The following is a 23,663-nucleotide window of genomic DNA, read 5'->3' on the forward strand; positions in this document are numbered from 1 at the left end:
CGTTTATTTCGGGCTGAAAAACACGTTTTGAAAAGTGTTCTGTTCCTGCCCTATAACTTACATGTTGTTGACCAAAGTTGCCAAAACGTGTTTATTTGTGCTGAAAAACACGTTTTGACAACTCCTGCACACTGGGGTTAAGGGCTGACTCAGTGGGCTCTTCTGAGCCAGTCAGTTACACTGTGATTCCAAGAGTTGAGAAAACGCGTTTATTTCGGGCTGAAAAACACGTTTTGAAAAGTGTTCTGTTCCTGCCCTATAACTTACATGTTGTTGACCAAAGTTGCCAAAACGTGTTTATTTGTGCTGAAAAACACGTTTTGACAACTTCTGCACACTGGGGTTAAGGGCTGACTCAGTGGGCTCTTCTGAGCCAGTCAGTTACACTGTGATTCCAGGAGTTGAGAAAACGCGTTTATTTCGGGCTGAAAAACACGTTTTGAAAAGTGTTCTGTTCCTGCCCTATAACTTACATGTTGGTGACCAAAGTTGCCAAAACGTGTTTATTTGTGCTGAAAAACACGTTTTGACAACTTCTGCACACTGGGGTTAAGGGCTGAATCAGTGGGCTCTTCTGAGCCAGTCAGTTACACTGTGATTCCAAGAGTTGAGAAAACGCGTTTATTTCGGGCTGAAAAACACGTTTTGAAAAGTGTTCTGTTCCTGCCCTATAACTTACATGTTGTTGACCAAAGTTGCCAAAACGTGTTTATTTGTGCTGAAAAACACGTTTTGACAACTTCTGCACACTGGGGTTAAGGGCTGACTCAGTGGGCTCTTCTGAGCCAGTCAGTTACACTGTGATTCCAAGGGTTGAGAAAACGCGTTTATTTCGGGCTGAAAAACACGTTTTGAAAAGTGTTCTGTTCCTGCCCTATAACTTACATGTTGGTGACCAAAGTTGCCAAAACGTGTTTATTTGTGCTTAAAAACACGTTTTGACAACTTCTGCACACTGGGGTTAAGGGCTGACTCAGTGGGCTCTTCTGAGCCAGTCAGTTACACTGTGTTTCAAAGGGTTGAGAAAACGCGTTTATTTCGGGCTGAAAAACACGTTTTGAAAAGTGTTCTGTTCCTGCCCTATAACTTACATGTTGTTGACCAAAGTTGCCAAAACGTGTTTATTTGGGCTGAAAAACACGTTTTGACAACTTCTGCACACTGGGGTTAAGGGCTGACTCAGTGGGCTCTTCTGAGCCAGTCAGTTACACTGTGATTCCAGGAGTTGAGAAAACGCGTTTATTTCGGGCTGAAAAACACGTTTTGAAAAGTGTTCTGTTCCTGCCCTATAACTTACATGTTGGTGACCAAAGTTGCCAAAACGTGTTTATTTGTGCTGAAAAACACGTTTTGACAACTTCTGCACACTGGGGTTAAGGGCTGACTCAGTGGGCTCTTCTGAACCAGTCAGTTACACTGTGATTCCAAGAGTTGAGAAAACGCGTTTATTTCGGGCTGAAAAACACGTTTTGAAAAGTGTTCTGTTCCTGCCCTATAACTTACATGTTGTTGACCAAAGTTGCCAAAACGTGTTTATTTGTGCTGAAAAACACGTTTTGACAACTTCTGCACACTGGGGTTAAGGGCTGACTCATTGGGCTCTTCTGAGCCAGTCAGTTACACTGTGATTCCAAGGGTTGAGAAAACGCGTTTATATCGGGCTGAAAAACACGTTTTGAAAAGTGTTCTGTTCCTGCCCTATAAGTTACATGTTGTTGACCAAAGTTGCCAAAACGTGTTTATTTGTGCTGAAAAACACGTTTTGACAACATCTGCACACTGGGGTTAAGGGCTGACTCAGTGGGCTCTTCTGAGCCAGTCAGTTACACTGTGATTCCAGGAGTTGAGAAAACGCGTTTATTTCGGGCTGAAAAACACGTTTTGAAAAGTGTTCTGTTCCTGCCCTATAACTTACATGTTGTTGACCAAAGTTGCCAAAACGTGTTTATTTGTGCTGAAAAACACGTTTTGACAACTTCTGCACACTGGGGTTAAGGGCTGACTCAGTGGGCTCTTCTGAGCCAGTCAGTTACACTGTGATTCCAGGAGTTGAGAAAACGCGTTTATTTCGGGCTGAAAAACACGTTTTGAAAAGTGTTCTGTTCCTGCCCTATAACTTACATGTTGGTGACCAAAGTTGCCAAAACGTGTTTATTTGTGCTTAAAAACACGTTTTGACAACTTCTGCACACTGGGGTTAAGGGCTGACTCAGTGGGCTCTTCTGAGCCAGTCAGTTACACTGTGATTCCAAGGGTTGAGAAAACGCGTTTTTTTCGGGCTGAAAAACACGTTTTGAAAAGTGTTCTGTTCCTGCCCTATAACTTACATGTTGGTGACCAAAGTTGCCAAAACGTGTTTATTTGTGCTGAAAAACACGTTTTGACAACTTCTGCACACTGGAGTTAAGGGCTGACTCAGTGGGCTCTTCTGAGCCAGTCAGTTACACTGTGATTCCAAGGGTTGAGAAAACGCGTTTATTTCGGGCTGAAAAACACGTTTTGAAAAGTGTTCTGTTCCTGCCCTATAACTTACATGTTGTTGACCAAAGTTGCCAAAACGTGTTTATTTGTGCTGAAAAACACGTTTTGACAACTTCTGCACACTGGGGTTAAGGGCTGAATCAGTGGGCTCTTCTGAGCCAGTCAGTTACACTGTGATTCCAAGGGTTGAGAAAACGCGTTTATTTCGGGCTGAAAAACACGTTTTGAAAAGTGTTCTGTTCCTGCCCTATAACTTACATGTTGGTGACCAAAATTGCCAAAACGTGTTTATTTGTGCTTAAAAACACGTTTTGACAACTTCTGCACACTGGGGTTAAGGGCTGACTCAGTGGGCTCTTCTGAGCCAGTCAGTTACACTGTGATTCAAAGGGTTGAGAAAACGCGTTTATTTCGGGCTGAAAAACACGTTTTGAAAAGTGTTCTGTTCCTGCCCTATAACTTACATGTTGGTGACCAAAGTTGCCAAAACGTGTTTATTTGTGCTGAAAAACACGTTTTGACAACTTCTGCACACTGGGGTTGAGGGCTTACTCATTGGGCTCTTCTGAGCCAGTCAGTTACACTGTGATTCCAAGGGTTGAGAAAACGCGTTTATTTCGGGCTGAAAAACACGTTTTGAAAAGTGTTCTGTTCCTGCCCTATAACTTACATGTTGTTGACCAAAGTTGCCAAAACGTGTTTATTTGTGCTGAAAAACACGTTTTGACAACTTCTGCACACTGGGGTTAAGGGCTGACTCAGTGGGCTCTTCTGAGCCAGTCAGTTACACTGTGATTCCAGGAGTTGAGAAAACGCGTTTATTTCGGGCTGAAAAACACGTTTTGAAAAGTGTTCTGTTCCTGCCCTATAACTTACATGTTGGTGACCAAAGTTGCCAAAACGTGTTTATTTGTGCTTAAAAACACGTTTTGACAACTTCTGCACACTGGGGTTAAGGGCTGACTCAGTGGGCTCTTCTGAGCCAGTCAGTTACACTGTGATTCCAAGGGTTGAGAAAACGCGTTTATTTCGGGCTGAAAAACACGTTTTGAAAAGTGTTCTGTTCCTGCCCTATAACTTACATGTTGGTGACCAAAGTTGCCAAAACGTGTTTATTTGTGCTGAAAAACACGTTTTGACAACTTCTGCACACTGGGGTTAAGGGCTGACTCAGTGGGCTCTTCTGAGCCAGTCAGTTACACTGTGATTCCAAGGGTTGAGAAAACGCGTTTATTTCGGGCTGAAAAACACGTTTTGAAAAGTGTTCTGTTCCTGCCCTATAACTTACATGTTGTTGACCAAAGTTGCCAAAACGTGTTTATTTGTGCTGAAAAACACGTTTTGACAACTCCTGCACACTGGGGTTAAGGGCTGACTCAGTGGGCTCTTCTGAGCCAGTCAGTTACACTGTGATTCCAAGAGTTGAGAAAACGCGTTTATTTCGGGCTGAAAAACACGTTTTGAAAAGTGTTCTGTTCCTGCCCTATAACTTACATGTTGTTGACCAAAGTTGCCAAAACGTGTTTATTTGTGCTGAAAAACACGTTTTGACAACTTCTGCACACTGGGGTTAAGGGCTGACTCAGTGGGCTCTTCTGAGCCAGTCAGTTACACTGTGATTCCAGGAGTTGAGAAAACGCGTTTATTTCGGGCTGAAAAACACGTTTTGAAAAGTGTTCTGTTCCTGCCCTATAACTTACATGTTGGTGACCAAAGTTGCCAAAACGTGTTTATTTGTGCTGAAAAACACGTTTTGACAACTTCTGCACACTGGGGTTAAGGGCTGAATCAGTGGGCTCTTCTGAGCCAGTCAGTTACACTGTGATTCCAAGAGTTGAGAAAACGCGTTTATTTCGGGCTGAAAAACACGTTTTGAAAAGTGTTCTGTTCCTGCCCTATAACTTACATGTTGTTGACCAAAGTTGCCAAAACGTGTTTATTTGTGCTGAAAAACACGTTTTGACAACTTCTGCACACTGGGGTTAAGGGCTGACTCAGTGGGCTCTTCTGAGCCAGTCAGTTACACTGTGATTCCAAGGGTTGAGAAAACGCGTTTATTTCGGGCTGAAAAACACGTTTTGAAAAGTGTTCTGTTCCTGCCCTATAACTTACATGTTGGTGACCAAAGTTGCCAAAACGTGTTTATTTGTGCTTAAAAACACGTTTTGACAACTTCTGCACACTGGGGTTAAGGGCTGACTCAGTGGGCTCTTCTGAGCCAGTCAGTTACACTGTGATTCAAAGGGTTGAGAAAACGCGTTTATTTCGGGCTGAAAAACACGTTTTGAAAAGTGTTCTGTTCCTGCCCTATAACTTACATGTTGTTGACCAAAGTTGCCAAAACGTGTTTATTTGGGCTGAAAAACACGTTTTGACAACTTCTGCACACTGGGGTTAAGGGCTGACTCAGTGGGCTCTTCTGAGCCAGTCAGTTACACTGTGATTCCAGGAGTTGAGAAAACGCATTTATTTCGGGCTGAAAAACACGTTTTGAAAAGTGTTCTGTTCCTGCCCTATAACTTACATGTTGGTGACCAAAGTTGCCAAAACGTGTTTATTTGTGCTGAAAAACACGTTTTGACAACTTCTGCACACTGGGGTTAAGGGCTGACTCAGTGGGCTCTTCTGAACCAGTCAGTTACACTGTGATTCCAAGAGTTGAGAAAACGCGTTTATTTCGGGCTGAAAAACACGTTTTGAAAAGTGTTCTGTTCCTGCCCTATAACTTACATGTTGTTGACCAAAGTTGCCAAAACGTGTTTATTTGTGCTGAAAAACACGTTTTGACAACTTCTGCACACTGGGGTTAAGGGCTGACTCAGTGGGCTCTTCTGAGCCAGTCAGTTACACTGTGATTCCAGGAGTTGAGAAAACGCGTTTATTTCGGGCTGAAAAACACGTTTTGAAAAGTGTTCTGTTCCTGCCCTATAACTTACATGTTGGTGACCAAAGTTGCCAAAACGTGTTTATTTGTGCTTAAAAACACGTTTTGACAACTTCTGCACACTGGGGTTAAGGGCTGACTCAGTGGGCTCTTCTGAGCCAGTCAGTTACACTGTGATTCCAAGGGTTGAGAAAACGCGTTTTTTTCGGGCTGAAAAACACGTTTTGAAAAGTGTTCTGTTCCTGCCCTATAACTTACGTTGGTGACCAAAGTTGCCAAAACGTGTTTATTTGTGCTGAAAAACACGTTTTGACAACTTCTGCACACTGGAGTTAAGGGCTGACTCAGTGGGCTCTTCTGAGCCAGTCAGTTACACTGTGATTCCAAGGGTTGAGAAAACGCGTTTATTTCGGGCTGAAAAACACGTTTTGAAAAGTGTTCTGTTCCTGCCCTATAACTTACATGTTGTTGACCAAAGTTGCCAAAACGTGTTTATTTGTGCTGAAAAACACGTTTTGACAACTTCTGCACACTGGGGTTAAGGGCTGAATCAGTGGGCTCTTCTGAGCCAGTCAGTTACACTGTGATTCCAAGGGTTGAGAAAACGCGTTTATTTCGGGCTGAAAAACACGTTTTGAAAAGTGTTCTGTTCCTGCCCTATAACTTACATGTTGGTGACCAAAATTGCCAAAACGTGTTTATTTGGGCTGAAAAACACGTTTTGACAACTTCTGCACACTGGGGTTAAGGGCTGACTCAGTGGGCTCTTCTGAGCCAGTCAGTTACACTGTGATTCCAGGAGTTGAGAAAACGCATTTATTTCGGGCTGAAAAACACGTTTTGAAAAGTGTTCTGTTCCTGCCCTATAACTTACATGTTGGTGACCAAAGTTGCCAAAACGTGTTTATTTGTGCTGAAAAACACGTTTTGACAACTTCTGCACACTGGGGTTAAGGGCTGACTCAGTGGGCTCTTCTGAACCAGTCAGTTACACTGTGATTCCAAGAGTTGAGAAAACGCGTTTATTTCGGGCTGAAAAACACGTTTTGAAAAGTGTTCTGTTCCTGCCCTATAACTTACATGTTGTTGACCAAAGTTGCCAAAACGTGTTTATTTGTGCTGAAAAACACGTTTTGACAACTTCTGCACACTGGGGTTAAGGGCTGACTCAGTGGGCTCTTCTGAGCCAGTCAGTTACACTGTGATTCCAGGAGTTGAGAAAACGCGTTTATTTCGGGCTGAAAAACACGTTTTGAAAAGTGTTCTGTTCCTGCCCTATAACTTACATGTTGGTGACCAAAGTTGCCAAAACGTGTTTATTTGTGCTTAAAAACACGTTTTGACAACTTCTGCACACTGGGGTTAAGGGCTGACTCAGTGGGCTCTTCTGAGCCAGTCAGTTACACTGTGATTCCAAGGGTTGAGAAAACGCGTTTTTTTCGGGCTGAAAAACACGTTTTGAAAAGTGTTCTGTTCCTGCCCTATAACTTACATGTTGGTGACCAAAGTTGCCAAAACGTGTTTATTTGTGCTGAAAAACACGTTTTGACAACTTCTGCACACTGGAGTTAAGGGCTGACTCAGTGGGCTCTTCTGAGCCAGTCAGTTACACTGTGATTCCAAGGGTTGAGAAAACGCGTTTATTTCGGGCTGAAAAACACGTTTTGAAAAGTGTTCTGTTCCTGCCCTATAACTTACATGTTGTTGACCAAAGTTGCCAAAACGTGTTTATTTGTGCTGAAAAACACGTTTTGACAACTTCTGCACACTGGGGTTAAGGGCTGAATCAGTGGGCTCTTCTGAGCCAGTCAGTTACACTGTGATTCCAAGGGTTGAGAAAACGCGTTTATTTCGGGCTGAAAAACACGTTTTGAAAAGTGTTCTGTTCCTGCCCTATAACTTACATGTTGGTGACCAAAATTGCCAAAACGTGTTTATTTGTGCTTAAAAACACGTTTTGACAACTTCTGCACACTGGGGTTAAGGGCTGACTCAGTGGGCTCTTCTGAGCCAGTCAGTTACACTGTGATTCAAAGGGTTGAGAAAACGCGTTTATTTCGGGCTGAAAAACACGTTTTGAAAAGTGTTCTGTTCCTGCCCTATAACTTACATGTTGGTGACCAAAGTTGCCAAAACGTGTTTATTTGTGCTTAAAAACACGTTTTGACAACTTCTGCACACTGGGGTTAAGGGCTGACTCAGTGGGCTCTTCTGAGCCAGTCAGTTACACTGTGATTCCAAGGGTTGAGAAAACGCGTTTATTTCGGGCTGAAAAACACGTTTTGAAATGTGTTCTGTTCCTGCCCTATAACTTACATGTTGGTGACCAAAGTTGCCAAAACGTGTTTATTTGTGCTGAAAAACACGTTTTGACAACTTCTGCACACTGGGGTTAAGGGCTGACTCAGTGGGCTCTTCTGAGCCAGTCAGTTACACTGTGATTCCAAGAGTTGAGAAAACGCGTTTATTTCGGGCTGAAAAACACGTTTTGAAAAGTGTTCTGTTCCTGCCCTATAACTTACATGTTGTTGACCAAAGTTGCCAAAACGTGTTTATTTGTGCTGAAAAACACGTTTTGACAACTTCTGCACACTGGGGTTGAGGGCTTACTCATTGGGCTCTTCTGAGCCAGTCAGTTACACTGTGATTCCAAGGGTTGAGAAAACGCGTTTATTTCGGGCTGAAAAACACGTTTTGAAAAGTGTTCTGTTCCTGCCCTATAACTTACATGTTGTTGACCAAAGTTGCCAAAACGTGTTTATTTGTGCTGAAAAACACGTTTTGACAACTTCTGCACACTGGGGTTAAGGGCTGACTCAGTGGGCTCTTCTGAGCCAGTCAGTTACACTGTGATTCCAGGAGTTGAGAAAACGCGTTTATTTCGGGCTGAAAAACACGTTTTGAAAAGTGTTCTGTTCCTGCCCTATAACTTACATGTTGGTGACCAAAGTTGCCAAAACGTGTTTATTTGTGCTTAAAAACACGTTTTGACAACTTCTGCACACTGGGGTTAAGGGCTGACTCAGTGGGCTCTTCTGAGCCAGTCAGTTACACTGTGATTCCAAGGGTTGAGAAAACGCGTTTATTTCGGGCTGAAAAACACGTTTTGAAAAGTGTTCTGTTCCTGCCCTATAACTTACATGTTGGTGACCAAAGTTGCCAAAACGTGTTTATTTGTGCTGAAAAACACGTTTTGACAACTTCTGCACACTGGGGTTAAGGGCTGACTCAGTGGGCTCTTCTGAGCCAGTCAGTTACACTGTGATTCCAAGGGTTGAGAAAACGCGTTTATTTCGGGCTGAAAAACACGTTTTGAAAAGTGTTCTGTTCCTGCCCTATAACTTACATGTTGTTGACCAAAGTTGCCAAAACGTGTTTATTTGTGCTGAAAAACACGTTTTGACAACTCCTGCACACTGGGGTTAAGGGCTGACTCAGTGGGCTCTTCTGAGCCAGTCAGTTACACTGTGATTCCAAGAGTTGAGAAAACGCGTTTATTTCGGGCTGAAAAACACGTTTTGAAAAGTGTTCTGTTCCGGCCCTATAACTTACATGTTGTTGACCAAAGTTGCCAAAACGTGTTTATTTGTGCTGAAAAACACGTTTTGACAACTTCTGCACACTGGGGTTAAGGGCTGACTCAGTGGGCTCTTCTGAGCCAGTCAGTTACACTGTGATTCCAGGAGTTGAGAAAACGCGTTTATTTCGGGCTGAAAAACACGTTTTGAAAAGTGTTCTGTTCCTGCCCTATAACTTACATGTTGGTGACCAAAGTTGCCAAAACGTGTTTATTTGTGCTGAAAAACACGTTTTGACAACTTCTGCACACTGGGGTTAAGGGCTGAATCAGTGGGCTCTTCTGAGCCAGTCAGTTACACTGTGATTCCAAGAGTTGAGAAAACGCGTTTATTTCGGGCTGAAAAACACGTTTTGAAAAGTGTTCTGTTCCTGCCCTATAACTTACATGTTGTTGACCAAAGTTGCCAAAACGTGTTTATTTGTGCTGAAAAACACGTTTTGACAACTTCTGCACACTGGGGTTAAGGGCTGACTCAGTGGGCTCTTCTGAGCCAGTCAGTTACACTGTGATTCCAAGGGTTGAGAAAACGCGTTTATTTCGGGCTGAAAAACACGTTTTGAAAAGTGTTCTGTTCCTGCCCTATAACTTACATGTTGGTGACCAAAGTTGCCAAAACGTGTTAATTTGTGCTTAAAAACACGTTTTGACAACTTCTGCACACTGGGGTTAAGGGCTGACTCAGTGGGCTCTTCTGAGCCAGTCAGTTACACTGTGATTCAAAGGGTTGAGAAAACGCGTTTATTTCGGGCTGAAAAACACGTTTTGAAAAGTGTTCTGTTCCTGCCCTATAACTTACATGTTGTTGACCAAAGTTGCCAAAACGTGTTTATTTGGGCTGAAAAACACGTTTTGACAACTTCTGCACACTGGGGTTAAGGGCTGACTCAGTGGGCTCTTCTGAGCCAGTCAGTTACACTGTGATTCCAGGAGTTGAGAAAACGCGTTTATTTCGGGCTGAAAAACACGTTTTGAAAAGTGTTCTGTTCCTGCCCTATAACTTACATGTTGGTGACCAAAGTTGCCAAAACGTGTTTATTTGTGCTGAAAAACACGTTTTGACAACTTCTGCACACTGGGGTTAAGGGCTGACTTAGTGGGCTCTTCTGAGCCAGTCAGTTACACTGTGATTCCAAGAGTTGAGAAAACGCGTTTATTTCGGGCTGAAAAACACGTTTTGAAAAGTGTTCTGTTCCTGCCCTATAACTTACATGTTGGTGACCAAAATTGCCAAAACGTGTTTATTTGTGCTTAAAAACACGTTTTGACAACTTCTGCACACTGGGGTTAAGGGCTGACTCAGTGGGCTCTTCTGAGCCAGTCAGTTACACTGTGATTCAAAGGGTTGAGAAAACGCGTTTATTTCGGGCTGAAAAACACGTTTTGAAAAGTGTTCTGTTCCTGCCCTATAACTTACATGTTGGTGACCAAAGTTGCCAAAACGTGTTTATTTGTGCTTAAAAACACGTTTTGACAACTTCTGCACACTGGGGTTAAGGGCTGACTCAGTGGGCTCTTCTGAGCCAGTCAGTTACACTGTGATTCCAAGGGTTGAGAAAACGCGTTTATTTCGGGCTGAAAAACACGTTTTGAAATGTGTTCTGTTCCTGCCCTATAACTTACATGTTGGTGACCAAAGTTGCCAAAACGTGTTTATTTGTGCTGAAAAACACGTTTTGACAACTTCTGCACACTGGGGTTAAGGGCTGACTCAGTGGGCTCTTCTGAGCCAGTCAGTTACACTGTGATTCCAAGAATTGAGAAAACGCGTTTATTTCGGGCGGAAAACACGTTTTGAAAAGTGTTCTGTTCCTGCCCTATAACTTACATGTTGTTGACCAAAGTTGCCAAAACGTGTTTATTTGTGCTGAAAAACACGTTTTGACAACTTCTGCACACTGGGGTTAAGGGCTGACTCAGTGGGCTCTTCTGAGCCAGTCAGTTACACTGTGATTCCAGGAGTTGAGAAAACGCGTTTATTTCGGGCTGAAAAACACGTTTTGAAAAGTGTTCTGTTAATGCCCTATAACTTACATGTTGTTGACCAAAGTTGCCAAAACGTGTTTATTTGTGCTGAAAAACACGTTTTGACAACTTCTGCACACTGGGGTTAAGGGCTGACTCAGTGGGCTCTTCTGAGCCAGTCAGTTACACTGTGATTCCAGGAGTTGAGAAAACGCGTTTATTTCGGGCTGAAAAACACGTTTTGAAAAGTGTTCTGTTCCTGCCCTATAACTTACATGTTGGTTACCAAAGTTGCCAAAACGTGTTTATTTGTGCTTAAAAACACGTTTTGACAACTTCTGCACACTGGGGTTAAGGGCTGACTCAGTGGGCTCTTCTGAGCCAGTCAGTTACACTGTGATTCCAAGGGTTGAGAAAACGCGTTTATTTCGGGCTGAAAAACACGTTTTGAAAAGTGTTCTGTTCCTGCCCTATAACTTACATGTTGGTGACCAAAGTTGCCAAAACGTGTTTATTTGTGCTGAAAAACACGTTTTGACAACTTCTGCACACTGGGGTTAAGGGCTGACTCAGTGGGCTCTTCTGAGCCAGTCAGTTACACTGTGATTCCAAGGGTTGAGAAAACGCGTTTATTTCGGGCTGAAAAACACGTTTTGAAAAGTGTTCTGTTCCTGCCCTATAACTTACATGTTGTTGACCAAAGTTGCCAAAACGTGTTTATTTGTGCTGAAAAACACGTTTTGACAACTCCTGCACACTGGGGTTAAGGGCTGACTCAGTGGGCTCTTCTGAGCCAGTCAGTTACACTGTGATTCCAAGAGTTGAGAAAACGCGTTTATTTCGGGCTGAAAAACACGTTTTGAAAAGTGTTCTGTTCCTGCCCTATAACTTACATGTTGTTGACCAAAGTTGCCAAAACGTGTTTATTTGTGCTGAAAAACACGTTTTGACAACTTCTGCACACTGGGGTTAAGGGCTGACTCAGTGGGCTCTTCTGAGCCAGTCAGTTACACTGTGATTCCAGGAGTTGAGAAAACGCGTTTATTTCGGGCTGAAAAACACGTTTTGAAAAGTGTTCTGTTCCTGCCCTATAACTTACATGTTGGTGACCAAAGTTGCCAAAACGTGTTTATTTGTGCTGAAAAACACGTTTTGACAACTTCTGCACACTGGGGTTAAGGGCTGAATCAGTGGGCTCTTCTGAGCCAGTCAGTTACACTGTGATTCCAAGAGTTGAGAAAACGCGTTTATTTCGGGCTGAAAAACACGTTTTGAAAAGTGTTCTGTTCCTGCCCTATAACTTACATGTTGTTGACCAAAGTTGCCAAAACGTGTTTATTTGTGCTGAAAAACACGTTTTGACAACTTCTGCACACTGGGGTTAAGGGCTGACTCAGTGGGCTCTTCTGAGCCAGTCAGTTACACTGTGATTCCAAGGGTTGAGAAAACGCGTTTATTTCGGGCTGAAAAACACGTTTTGAAAAGTGTTCTGTTCCTGCCCTATAACTTACATGTTGTTGACCAAAGTTGCCAAAACGTGTTTATTTGGGCTGAAAAACACGTTTTGACAACTTCTGCACACTGGGGTTAAGGGCTGACTCAGTGGGCTCTTCTGAGCCAGTCAGTTACACTGTGATTCCAGGAGTTGAGAAAACGCGTTTATTTCGGGCTGAAAAACACGTTTTGAAAAGTGTTCTGTTCCTGCCCTATAACTTACATGTTGTTGACCAAAGTTGCCAAAACGTGTTTATTTGTGCTGAAAAACACGTTTTGACAACTTCTGCACACTGGGGTTAAGGGCTGACTCATTGGGCTCTTCTGAGCCAGTCAGTTACACTGTGATTCCAAGGGTTGAGAAAACGCGTTTATATCGGGCTGAAAAACACGTTTTGAAAAGTGTTCTGTTCCTGCCCTATAAGTTACATGTTGTTGACCAAAGTTGCCAAAACGTGTTTATTTGTGCTGAAAAACACGTTTTGACAACTTCTGCACACTGGGGTTAAGGGCTGACTCAGTGGGCTCTTCTGAGCCAGTCAGTTACACTGTGATTCCAGGAGTTGAGAAAACGCGTTTATTTCGGGCTGAAAAACACGTTTTGAAAAGTGTTCTGTTCCTGCCCTATAACTTACATGTTGGTGACCAAAGTTGCCAAAACGTGTTTATTTGTGCTTAAAAACACGTTTTGACAACTTCTGCACACTGGGGTTAAGGGCTGACTCAGTGGGCTCTTCTGAGCCAGTCAGTTACACTGTGATTCCAAGGGTTGAGAAAACGCGTTTTTATCGGGCTGAAAAACACGTTTTGAAAAGTGTTCTGTTCCTGCCCTATAACTTACATGTTGGTGACCAAAGTTGCCAAAACGTGTTTATTTGTGCTGAAAAACACGTTTTGACAACTTCTGCACACTGGGGTTAAGGGCTGAATCAGTGGGCTCTTCTGAGCCAGTCAGTTACCCTGTGATTCCAAGGGTTGAGAAAACGCGTTTATTTCGGGCTGAAAAACACGTTTTGAAAAGTGTTCTGTTCCTGCCCTATAACTTACATGTTGGTGACCAAAGTTGCCAAAACGTGTTTATTTGTGCTTATAAACACGTTTTGACAACTTCTGCACACTGGGGTTAAGGGCTGACTCAGTGGGCTCTTCTGAGCCAGTCAGTTACACTGTGATTCCAAGGGTTGAGAAAACGCGTTTATTTCGGGCTGAAAAACACGTTTTGAAAAGTGTTCTGTTCCTGCCCTATAACTTACATGTTGGTGACCAAAGTTGCCAAAACGTGTTTATTTGTGCTGAAAAACACGTTTTGACAACTTCTGCACACTGGGGTTAAGGGCTGGCTCAGTGGGCTCTTCTGAGCCAGTCAGTTACACTGTGATTCCAAGAGTTGAGAAAACGCGTTTATTTCGGGCTGAAAAACACGTTTTGAAAAGTGTTCTGTTCCTGCCCTATAACTTACATGTTGTTGACCAAAGTTGCCAAAACGTGTTTATTTGTGCTGAAAAACACGTTTTGACAACTTCTGCACACTGGGGTTAAGGGCTGACTCAGTGGGCTCTTCTGAGCCAGTCAGTTACACTGTGATTCCAGGAGTTGAGAAAACGCGTTTATTTCGGGCTGAAAAACACGTTTTGAAAAGTGTTCTGTTCCTGCCCTATAACTTACATGTTGGTGACCAAAGTTGCCAAAACGTGTTTATTTGTGCTGAAAAACACGTTTTGACAACTTCTGCACACTGGGGTTAAGGGCTGAATCAGTGGGCTCTTCTGAGCCAGTCAGTTACCCTGTGATTCCAAGGGTTGAGAAAACGCGTTTATTTCGGGCTGAAAAACACGTTTTGAAAAGTGTTCTGTTCCTGCCCTATAACTTACATGTTGGTGACCAAAGTTGCCAAAACGTGTTTATTTGTGCTTATAAACACGTTTTGACAACTTCTGCACACTGGGGTTAAGGGCTGACTCAGTGGGCTCTTCTGAGCCAGTCAGTTACACTGTGATTCCAAGGGTTGAGAAAACGCGTTTATTTCGGGCTGAAAAACACGTTTTGAAAAGTGTTCTGTTCCTGCCCTATAACTTACATGTTGGTGACCAAAGTTGCCAAAACGTGTTTATTTGTGCTGAAAAACACGTTTTGACAACTTCTGCACACTGGGGTTAAGGGCTGACTCAGTGGGCTCTTCTGAGCCAGTCAGTTACACTGTGATTCCAAGAGTTGAGAAAACGCGTTTATTTCGGGCTGAAAAACACGTTTTGAAAAGTGTTCTGTTCCTGCCCTATAACTTACATGTTGTTGACCAAAGTTGCCAAAACGTGTTTATTTGTGCTGAAAAACACGTTTTGACAACTTCTGCACACTGGGGTTGAGGGCTTACTCATTGGGCTCTTCTGAGCCAGTCAGTTACACTGTGATTCCAAGGGTTGAGAAAACGCGTTTATTTCGGGCTGAAAAACACGTTTTGAAAAGTGTTCTGTTCCTGCCCTATAACTTACATGTTGTTGACCAAAGTTGCCAAAACGTGTTTATTTGTGCTGAAAAACACGTTTTGACAACTTCTGCACACTGGGGTTAAGGGCTGACTCAGTGGGCTCTTCTGAGCCAGTCAGTTACACTGTGATTCCAGGAGTTGAGAAAACGCGTTTATTTCGGGCTGAGAAACACGTTTTGAAAAGTGTTCTGTTCCTGCCCTATAACTTACATGTTGTTGACCAAAGTTGCCAAAACGTGTTTATTTGTGCTGAAAAACACGTTTTGACAACTTCTGCACACTGGGGTTAAGGGCTGACTCAGTGGGCTCTTCTGAGCCAGTCAGTTACACTGTGATTCCAGGAGTTGAGAAAACGCGTTTATTTCGGGCTGAAAAACACGTTTTGAAAAGTGTTCTGTTCCTGCCCTATAACTTACATGTTGTTGACCAAAGTTGCCAAAACGTGTTTATTTGTGCTGAAAAACACGTTTTGACAACTTCTGCACACTGGGGTTAAGGGCTGACTCAGTGGGCTCTTCTGAGCCAGTCAGTTACACTGTGATTCCAGGAGTTGAGAAAACGCGTTTATTTCGGGCTGAAAAACACGTTTTGAAAAGTGTTCTGTTCCTGCCCTATAACTTACATGTTGGTGACCAAAGTTGCCAAAACGTGTTTATTTGTGCTTAAAAACACGTTTTGACAACTTCTGCACACTGGGGTTAAGGGCTGACTCAGTGGGCTCTTCTGAGCCAGTCAGTTACACTGTGATTCCAGGAGTTGAGAAAACGCGTTTATTTCGGGCTGAAAAACACGTTTTGAAAAGTGTTCTGTTCCTGTCCTATAACTTACATGTTGGTGACCAAAGTTGCCAAAACGTGTTTATTTGTGCTGAAAAACACGTTTTGACAACTTCTGCACACTGGGGTTAAGGGCTGAATCAGTGGGCTCTTCTGAGCCAGTCAGTTACCCTGTGATTCCAAGGGTTGAGAAAACGCGTTTATTTCGGGCTGAAAAACACGTTTTGAAAAGTGTTCTGTTCCTGCCCTATAACTTACATGTTGGTGACCAAAGTTGCCAAAACGTGTTTATTTGTGCTTAAAAACACGTTTTGACAACTTCTGCACACTGGGGTTAAGGGCTGACTCAGTGGGCTCTTCTGAGCCAGTCAGTTACACTGTGATTCAAAGGGTTGAGAAAACGCGTTTATTTCGGGCTGAAAAACACGTTTTGAAAAGTGTTCTGTTCCTGCCCTATAACTTACATGTTGGTGACCAAAGTTGCCAAAACGTGTTTATTTGTGCTTAAAAACACGTTTTGACAACTTCTGCACACTGGGGTTAAGGGCTGACTCAGTGGGCTCTTCTGAGCCAGTCAGTTACACTGTGATTCAAAGGGTTGAGAAAACGCGTTTATGTCGGGCTGAAAAACACGTTTTGAAAAGTGTTCTGTTCCTGCCCTATAACTTACAGGTTGTTGACCAAAGTTGCCAAAACGTGTTTATTTGTGCTGAAAAACACGTTTTGACAACTTCTGCACACTGGGGTTAAGGGCTGACTCAGTGGGCTCTTCTGAGCCAGTCAGTTACACTGTGATTCCAGGAGTTGAGAAAACGCGTTTATTTCGGGCTGAAAAACACGTTTTGAAAAGTGTTCTGTTCCTGCCCTATAACTTACATGTTGGTGACCAAAGTTGCCAAAACGTGTTTATTTGTGCTGACAAACACGTTTTGACAACTTCTGCACACTGGGGTTAAGGGCTGACTCAGTGGGCTCTTCTGAGCCAGTCAGTTACACTGTGATTCCAGGAGTTGAGAAAACGCGTTTATTTCGGGCTGAAAAACACGTTTTGAAAAGTGTTCTGTTCCTGCCCTATAACTTACATGTTGGTGACCAAAGTTGCCAAAACGTGTTTATTTGTGCTGAAAAACACGTTTTGACAACTTCTGCACACTGGGGTTAAGGGCTGAATCAGTGGGCTCTTCTGAGCCAGTCAGTTACCCTGTGATTCCAAGGGTTGAGAAAACGCGTTTATTTCGGGCTGAAAAACACGTTTTGAAAAGTGTTCTGTTCCTGCCCTATAACTTACATGTTGGTGACCAAAGTTGCCAAAACGTGTTTATTTGTGCTTAAAAACACGTTTTGACAACTTCTGCACACTGGGGTTAAGGGCTGACTCAGTGGGCTCTTCTGAGCCAGTCAGTTACACTGTGATTCAAAGGGTTGAGAAAACGCGTTTATTTCGGGCTGAAAAACACGTTTTGAAAAGTGTTCTGTTCCTGCCCTATAACTTACATGTTGGTGACCAAAGTTGCCAAAACGTGTTTATTTGTGCTGAAAAACACGTTTTGACAACTTCTGCACACTGGGGTTAAGGGCTGACTCAGTGGGCTCTTCTGAGCCAGTCAGTTACACTGTGATTCCAAGAGTTGATAAAACGCGTTTATTTCGGGCTGAAAAACACGTTTTGAAAAGTGTTCTGTTCCTGCCCTATAACTTACATGTTGTTGACCAAAGTTGCCAAAACGTGTTTATTTGTGCTGAAAAACACGTTTTGACAACTTCTGCACACTGGGGTTGAGGGCTTACTCATTGGGCTCTTCTGAGCCAGTCAGTTACACTGTGATTCCAAGGGCTGAGAAAACGCGTTTATTTCGGGCTGAAAAACACGTTTTGAAAAGTGTTCTGTTCCTGCCCTATAACTTACATGTTGTTGACCAAAGTTGCCAAAACGTGTTTATTTGTGCTGAAAAACACGTTTTGACAACTTCTGCACACTGGGGTTAAGGGCTGACTCAGTGGGCTCTTCTGAGCCAGTCAGTTACACTGTGATTCCAGGAGTTGAGAAAACGCGTTTATTTCGGGCTGAAAAACACGTTTTGAAAAGTGTTCTGTTCCTGCCCTATAACTTACATGTTGTTGACCAAAGTTGCCAAAACGTGTTTATTTGTGCTGAAAAACACGTTTTGACAACTTCTGCACACTGGGGTTAAGGGCTGACTCAGTGGGCTCTTCTGAGCCAGTCAGTTACACTGTGATTCCAGGAGTTGAGAAAACGCGTTTATTTCGGGCTGAAAAACACGTTTTGAAAAGTGTTCTGTTCCTGCCCTATAACTTACATGTTGTTGACCAAAGTTGCCAAAACGTGTTTATTTGTGCTGAAAAACACGTTTTGACAACTTCTGCACACTGGGGTTAAGGGCTGACTCAGTGGGCTCTTCTGAGCCAGTCAGTTACACTGTGATTCAAAGGGTTGAGAAAACGCGTTTATTTCGGGCTGAAAAACACGTTTTGAAAAGTGTTCTGTTCCTGCCCTATAACTTACATGTTGGTGACCAAAGTTGCCAAAACGTGTTTATTTGTGCTTAAAAACACGTTTTGACAACTTCTGCACACTGGGGTTAAGGGCTGACTCAGTGGGCTCTTCTGAGCCAGTCAGTTACACTGTGATTCCAGGAGTTGAGAAAACGCGTTTATTTCGGGCTGAAAAACACGTTTTGAAAAGTGTTCTGTTCCTGCCCTATAACTTACATGTTGTTGACCAAAGTTGCCAAAACGTGTTTATTTGTGCTGAAAAACACGTTTTGACAACTTCTGCACACTGGGGTTAAGGGCTGACTCAGTGGGCTCTTCTGAGCCAGTCAGTTACACTGTGATTCCAGGAGTTGAGAAAACGCGTTTATTTCGGGCTGAAAAACACGTTTTGAAAAGTGTTCTGTTCCTGCCCTATAACTTACATGTTGTTGACCAAAGTTGCCAAAACGTGTTTATTTGTGCTGAAAAACACGTTTTGACAACTTCTGCACACTGGGGTTAAGGGCTGACTCAGTGGGCTCTTCTGAGCCAGTCAGTTACACTGTGATTCCAAGGGTTGAGAAAACGCGTTTATTTCGGGCTGAAAAACACGTTTTGAAAAGTGTTCTGTTCCTGCCCTATAACTTACATGTTGGTGACCAAAGTTGCCAAAACGTGTTTATTTGTGCTGAAAAACACGTTTTGACAACTTCTGCACACTGGGGTTAAGGGCTGACTCAGTGGGCTCTTCTGAGCCAGTCAGTTACACTGTGATTCCAAGGGTTGAGAAAACGCGTTTATTTCGGGCTGAAAAACACGTTTTGAAAAGTGTTCTGTTCCTGCCCTATAACTTACATGTTGTTGACCAAAGTTGCCAAAACGTGTTTATTTGTGCTGAAAAACACGTTTTGACAACTCCTGCACACTGGGGTTAAGGGCTGACTCAGTGGGCTCTTCTGAGCCAGTCAGTTACACTGTGATTCCAAGAGTTGAGAAAACGCGTTTATTTCGGGCTGAAAAACACGTTTTGAAAAGTGTTCTGTTCCTGCCCTATAACTTACATGTTGTTGACCAAAGTTGCCAAAACGTGTTTATTTGTGCTGAAAAACACGTTTTGACAACTTCTGCACACTGGGGTTAAGGGCTGACTCAGTGGGCTCTTCTGAGCCAGTCAGTTACACTGTGATTCCAGGAGTTGAGAAAACGCGTTTATTTCGGGCTGAAAAACACGTTTTGAAAAGTGTTCTGTTCCTGCCCTATAACTTACATGTTGGTGACCAAAGTTGCCAAAACGTGTTTATTTGTGCTGAAAAACACGTTTTGACAACTTCTGCACACTGGGGTTAAGGGCTGAATCAGTGGGCTCTTCTGAGCCAGTCAGTTACACTGTGATTCCAAGAGTTGAGAAAACGCGTTTATTTCGGGCTGAAAAACACGTTTTGAAAAGTGTTCTGTTCCTGCCCTATAACTTACATGTTGTTGACCAAAGTTGCCAAAACGTGTTTATTTGTGCTGAAAAACACGTTTTGACAACTTCTGCACACTGGGGTTAAGGGCTGACTCAGTGGGCTCTTCTGAGCCAGTCAGTTACACTGTGATTCCAAGGGTTGAGAAAACGCGTTTATTTCGGGCTGAAAAACACGTTTTGAAAAGTGTTCTGTTCCTGCCCTATAACTTACATGTTGGTGACCAAAGTTGCCAAAACGTGTTTATTTGTGCTTAAAAACACGTTTTGACAACTTCTGCACACTGGGGTTAAGGGCTGACTCAGTGGGCTCTTCTGAGCCAGTCAGTTACACTGTGATTCAAAGGGTTGAGAAAACGCGTTTATTTCGGGCTGAAAAACACGTTTTGAAAAGTGTTCTGTTCCTGCCCTATAACTTACATGTTGTTGACCAAAGTTGCCAAAACGTGTTTATTTGGGCTGAAAAACACGTTTTGACAACTTCTGCACACTGGGGTTAAGGGCTGACTCAGTGGGCTCTTCTGAGCCAGTCAGTTACACTGTGATTCCAGGAGTTGAGAAAACGCGTTTATTTCGGGCTGAAAAACACGTTTTGAAAAGTGTTCTGTTCCTGCCCTATAACTTACATGTTGGTGACCAAAGTTGCCAAAACGTGTTTATTTGTGCTGAAAAACACGTTTTGACAACTTCTGCACACTGGGGTTAAGGGCTGACTCAGTGGGCTCTTCTGAACCAGTCAGTTACACTGTGATTCCAAGAGTTGAGAAAACGCGTTTATTTCGGGCTGAAAAACACGTTTTGAAAAGTGTTCTGTTCCTGCCCTATAACTTACATGTTGTTGACCAAAGTTGCCAAAACGTGTTTATTTGTGCTGAAAAACACGTTTTGACAACTTCTGCACACTGGGGTTAAGGGCTGACTCATTGGGCTCTTCTGAGCCAGTCAGTTACACTGTGATTCCAAGGGTTGAGAAAACGCGTTTATATCGGGCTGAAAAACACGTTTTGAAAAGTGTTCTGTTCCTGCCCTATAAGTTACATGTTGTTGACCAAAGTTGCCAAAACGTGTTTATTTGTGCTGAAAAACACGTTTTGACAACATCTGCACACTGGGGTTAAGGGCTGACTCAGTGGGCTCTTCTGAGCCAGTCAGTTACACTGTGATTCCAGGAGTTGAGAAAACGCGTTTATTTCGGGCTGAAAAACACGTTTTGAAAAGTGTTCTGTTCCTGCCCTATAACTTACATGTTGTTGACCAAAGTTGCCAAAACGTGTTTATTTGTGCTGAAAAACACGTTTTGACAACTTCTGCACACTGGGGTTAAGGGCTGACTCAGTGGGCTCTTCTGAGCCAGTCAGTTACACTGTGATTCCAGGAGTTGAGAAAACGCGTTTATTTCGGGCTGAAAAACACGTTTTGAAAAGTGTTCTGTTCCTGCCCTATAACTTACATGTTGGTGACCAAAGTTGCCAAAACGTGTTTATTTGTGCTTAAAAACACGTTTTGACAACTTCTGCACACTGGGGTTAAGGGCTGACTCAGTGGGCTCTTCTGAGCCAGTCAGTTACACTGTGATTCCAAGGGTTGAGAAAACGCGTTTTTTTCGGGCTGAAAAACACGTTTTGAAAAGTGTTCTGTTCCTGCCCTATAACTTACATGTTGGTGACCAAAGTTGCCAAAACGTGTTTATTTGTGCTGAAAAACACGTTTTGACAACTTCTGCACACTGGAGTTAAGGGCTGACTCAGTGGGCTCTTCTGAGCCAGTCAGTTACACTGTGATTCCAAGGGTTGAGAAAACGCGTTTATTTCGGGCTGAAAAACACGTTTTGAAAAGTGTTCTGTTCCTGCCCTATAACTTACATGTTGTTGACCAAAGTTGCCAAAACGTGTTTATTTGTGCTGAAAAACACGTTTTGACAACTTCTGCACACTGGGGTTAAGGGCTGAATCAGTGGGCTCTTCTGAGCCAGTCAGTTACACTGTGATTCCAAGGGTTGAGAAAACGCGTTTATTTCGGGCTGAAAAACACGTTTTGAAATGTGTTCTGTTCCTGCCCTATAACTTACATGTTGGTGACCAAAGTTGCCAAAACGTGTTTATTTGTGCTGAAAAACACGTTTTGACAACTTCTGCACACTGGGGTTAAGGGCTGACTCAGTGGGCTCTTCTGAGCCAGTCAGTTACACTGTGATTCCAAGAGTTGAGAAAACGCGTTTATTTCGGGCTGAAAAACACGTTTTGAAAAGTGTTCTGTTCCTGCCCTATAACTTACATGTTGTTGACCAAAGTTGCCAAAACGTGTTTATTTGTGCTGAAAAACACGTTTTGACAACTTCTGCACACTGGGGTTGAGGGCTTACTCATTGGGCTCTTCTGAGCCAGTCAGTTACACTGTGATTCCAAGGGTTGAGAAAACGCGTTTATTTCGGGCTGAAAAACACGTTTTGAAAAGTGTTCTGTTCCTGCCCTATAACTTACATGTTGTTGACCAAAGTTGCCAAAACGTGTTTATTTGTGCTGAAAAACACGTTTTGACAACTTCTGCACACTGGGGTTAAGGGCTGACTCAGTGGGCTCTTCTGAGCCAGTCAGTTACACTGTGATTCCAGGAGTTGAGAAAACGCGTTTATTTCGGGCTGAAAAACACGTTTTGAAAAGTGTTCTGTTCCTGCCCTATAACTTACATGTTGTTGACCAAAGTTGCCAAAACGTGTTTATTTGTGCTGAAAAACACGTTTTGACAACTTCTGCACACTGGGGTTAAGGGCTGACTCAGTGGGCTCTTCTGAGCCAGTCAGTTACACTGTGATTCCAAGGGTTGAGAAAACGCGTTTATTTCGGGCTGAAAAACACGTTTTGAAAAGTGTTCTGTTCCTGCCCTATAACTTACATGTTGGTGACCAAAGTTGCCAAAACGTGTTTATTTGTGCTGAAAAACACGTTTTGACAACTTCTGCACACTGGGGTTAAGGGCTGACTCAGTGGGCTCTTCTGAGCCAGTCAGTTACACTGTGATTCCAAGGGTTGAGAAAACGCGTTTATTTCGGGCTGAAAAACACGTTTTGAAAAGTGTTCTGTTCCTGCCCTATAACTTACATGTTGTTGACCAAAGTTGCCAAAACGTGTTTATTTGTGCTGAAAAACACGTTTTGACAACTTCTGCACACTGGGGTTAAGGGCTGACTCAGTGGGCTCTTCTGAGCCAGTCAGTTACACTGTGATTCCAAGGGTTGAGAAAACGCGTTTATTTCGGGCTGAAAAACACGTTTTGAAAAGTGTTCTGTTCCTGCCCTATAACTTACATGTTGGTGACCAAAGTTGCCAAAACGTGTTTATTTGTGCTTAAAAACACGTTTTGACAACTTCTGCACACTGGGGTTAAGGGCTGACTCAGTGGGCTCTTCTGAGCCAGTCAGTTACACTGTGATTCAAAGGGTTGAGAAAACGCGTTTATTTCGGGCTGAAAAACACGTTTTGAAAAGTGTTCTGTTCCTGCCCTATAACTTACATGTTGTTGACCAAAGTTGCCAAAACGTGTTTATTTGGGCTGAAAAACACGTTTTGACAACTTCTGCACACTGGGGTTAAGGGCTGACTCAGTGGGCTCTTCTGAGCCAGTCAGTTACACTGTGATTCCAGGAGTTGAGAAAACGCGTTTATTTCGGGCTGAAAAACACGTTTTGAAAAGTGTTCTGTTCCTGCCCTATAACTTACATGTTGGTGACCAAAGTTGCCAAAACGTGTTTATTTGTGCTGAAAAACACGTTTTGACAACTTCTGCACACTGGGGTTAAGGGCTGACTCAGTGGGCTCTTCTGAACCAGTCAGTTACACTGTGATTCCAAGAGTTGAGAAAACGCGTTTATATCGGGCTGAAAAACACGTTTTGAAAAGTGTTCTGTTCCTGCCCTATAAGTTACATGTTGTTGTCCAAAGTTGCCAAAACGTGTTTATTTGTGCTGAAAAACACGTTTTGACAACATCTGCACACTGGGGTTAAGGGCTGACTCAGTGGGCTCTTCTGAGCCAGTCAGTTACACT

This window comes from Lepisosteus platostomus, chromosome 10 (assembly GCF_059453375.1).
Source record: "Lepisosteus platostomus isolate fLepPlt1 chromosome 10, fLepPlt1.hap1, whole genome shotgun sequence".
NCBI lineage: Eukaryota > Metazoa > Chordata > Actinopteri > Semionotiformes > Lepisosteidae > Lepisosteus > Lepisosteus platostomus.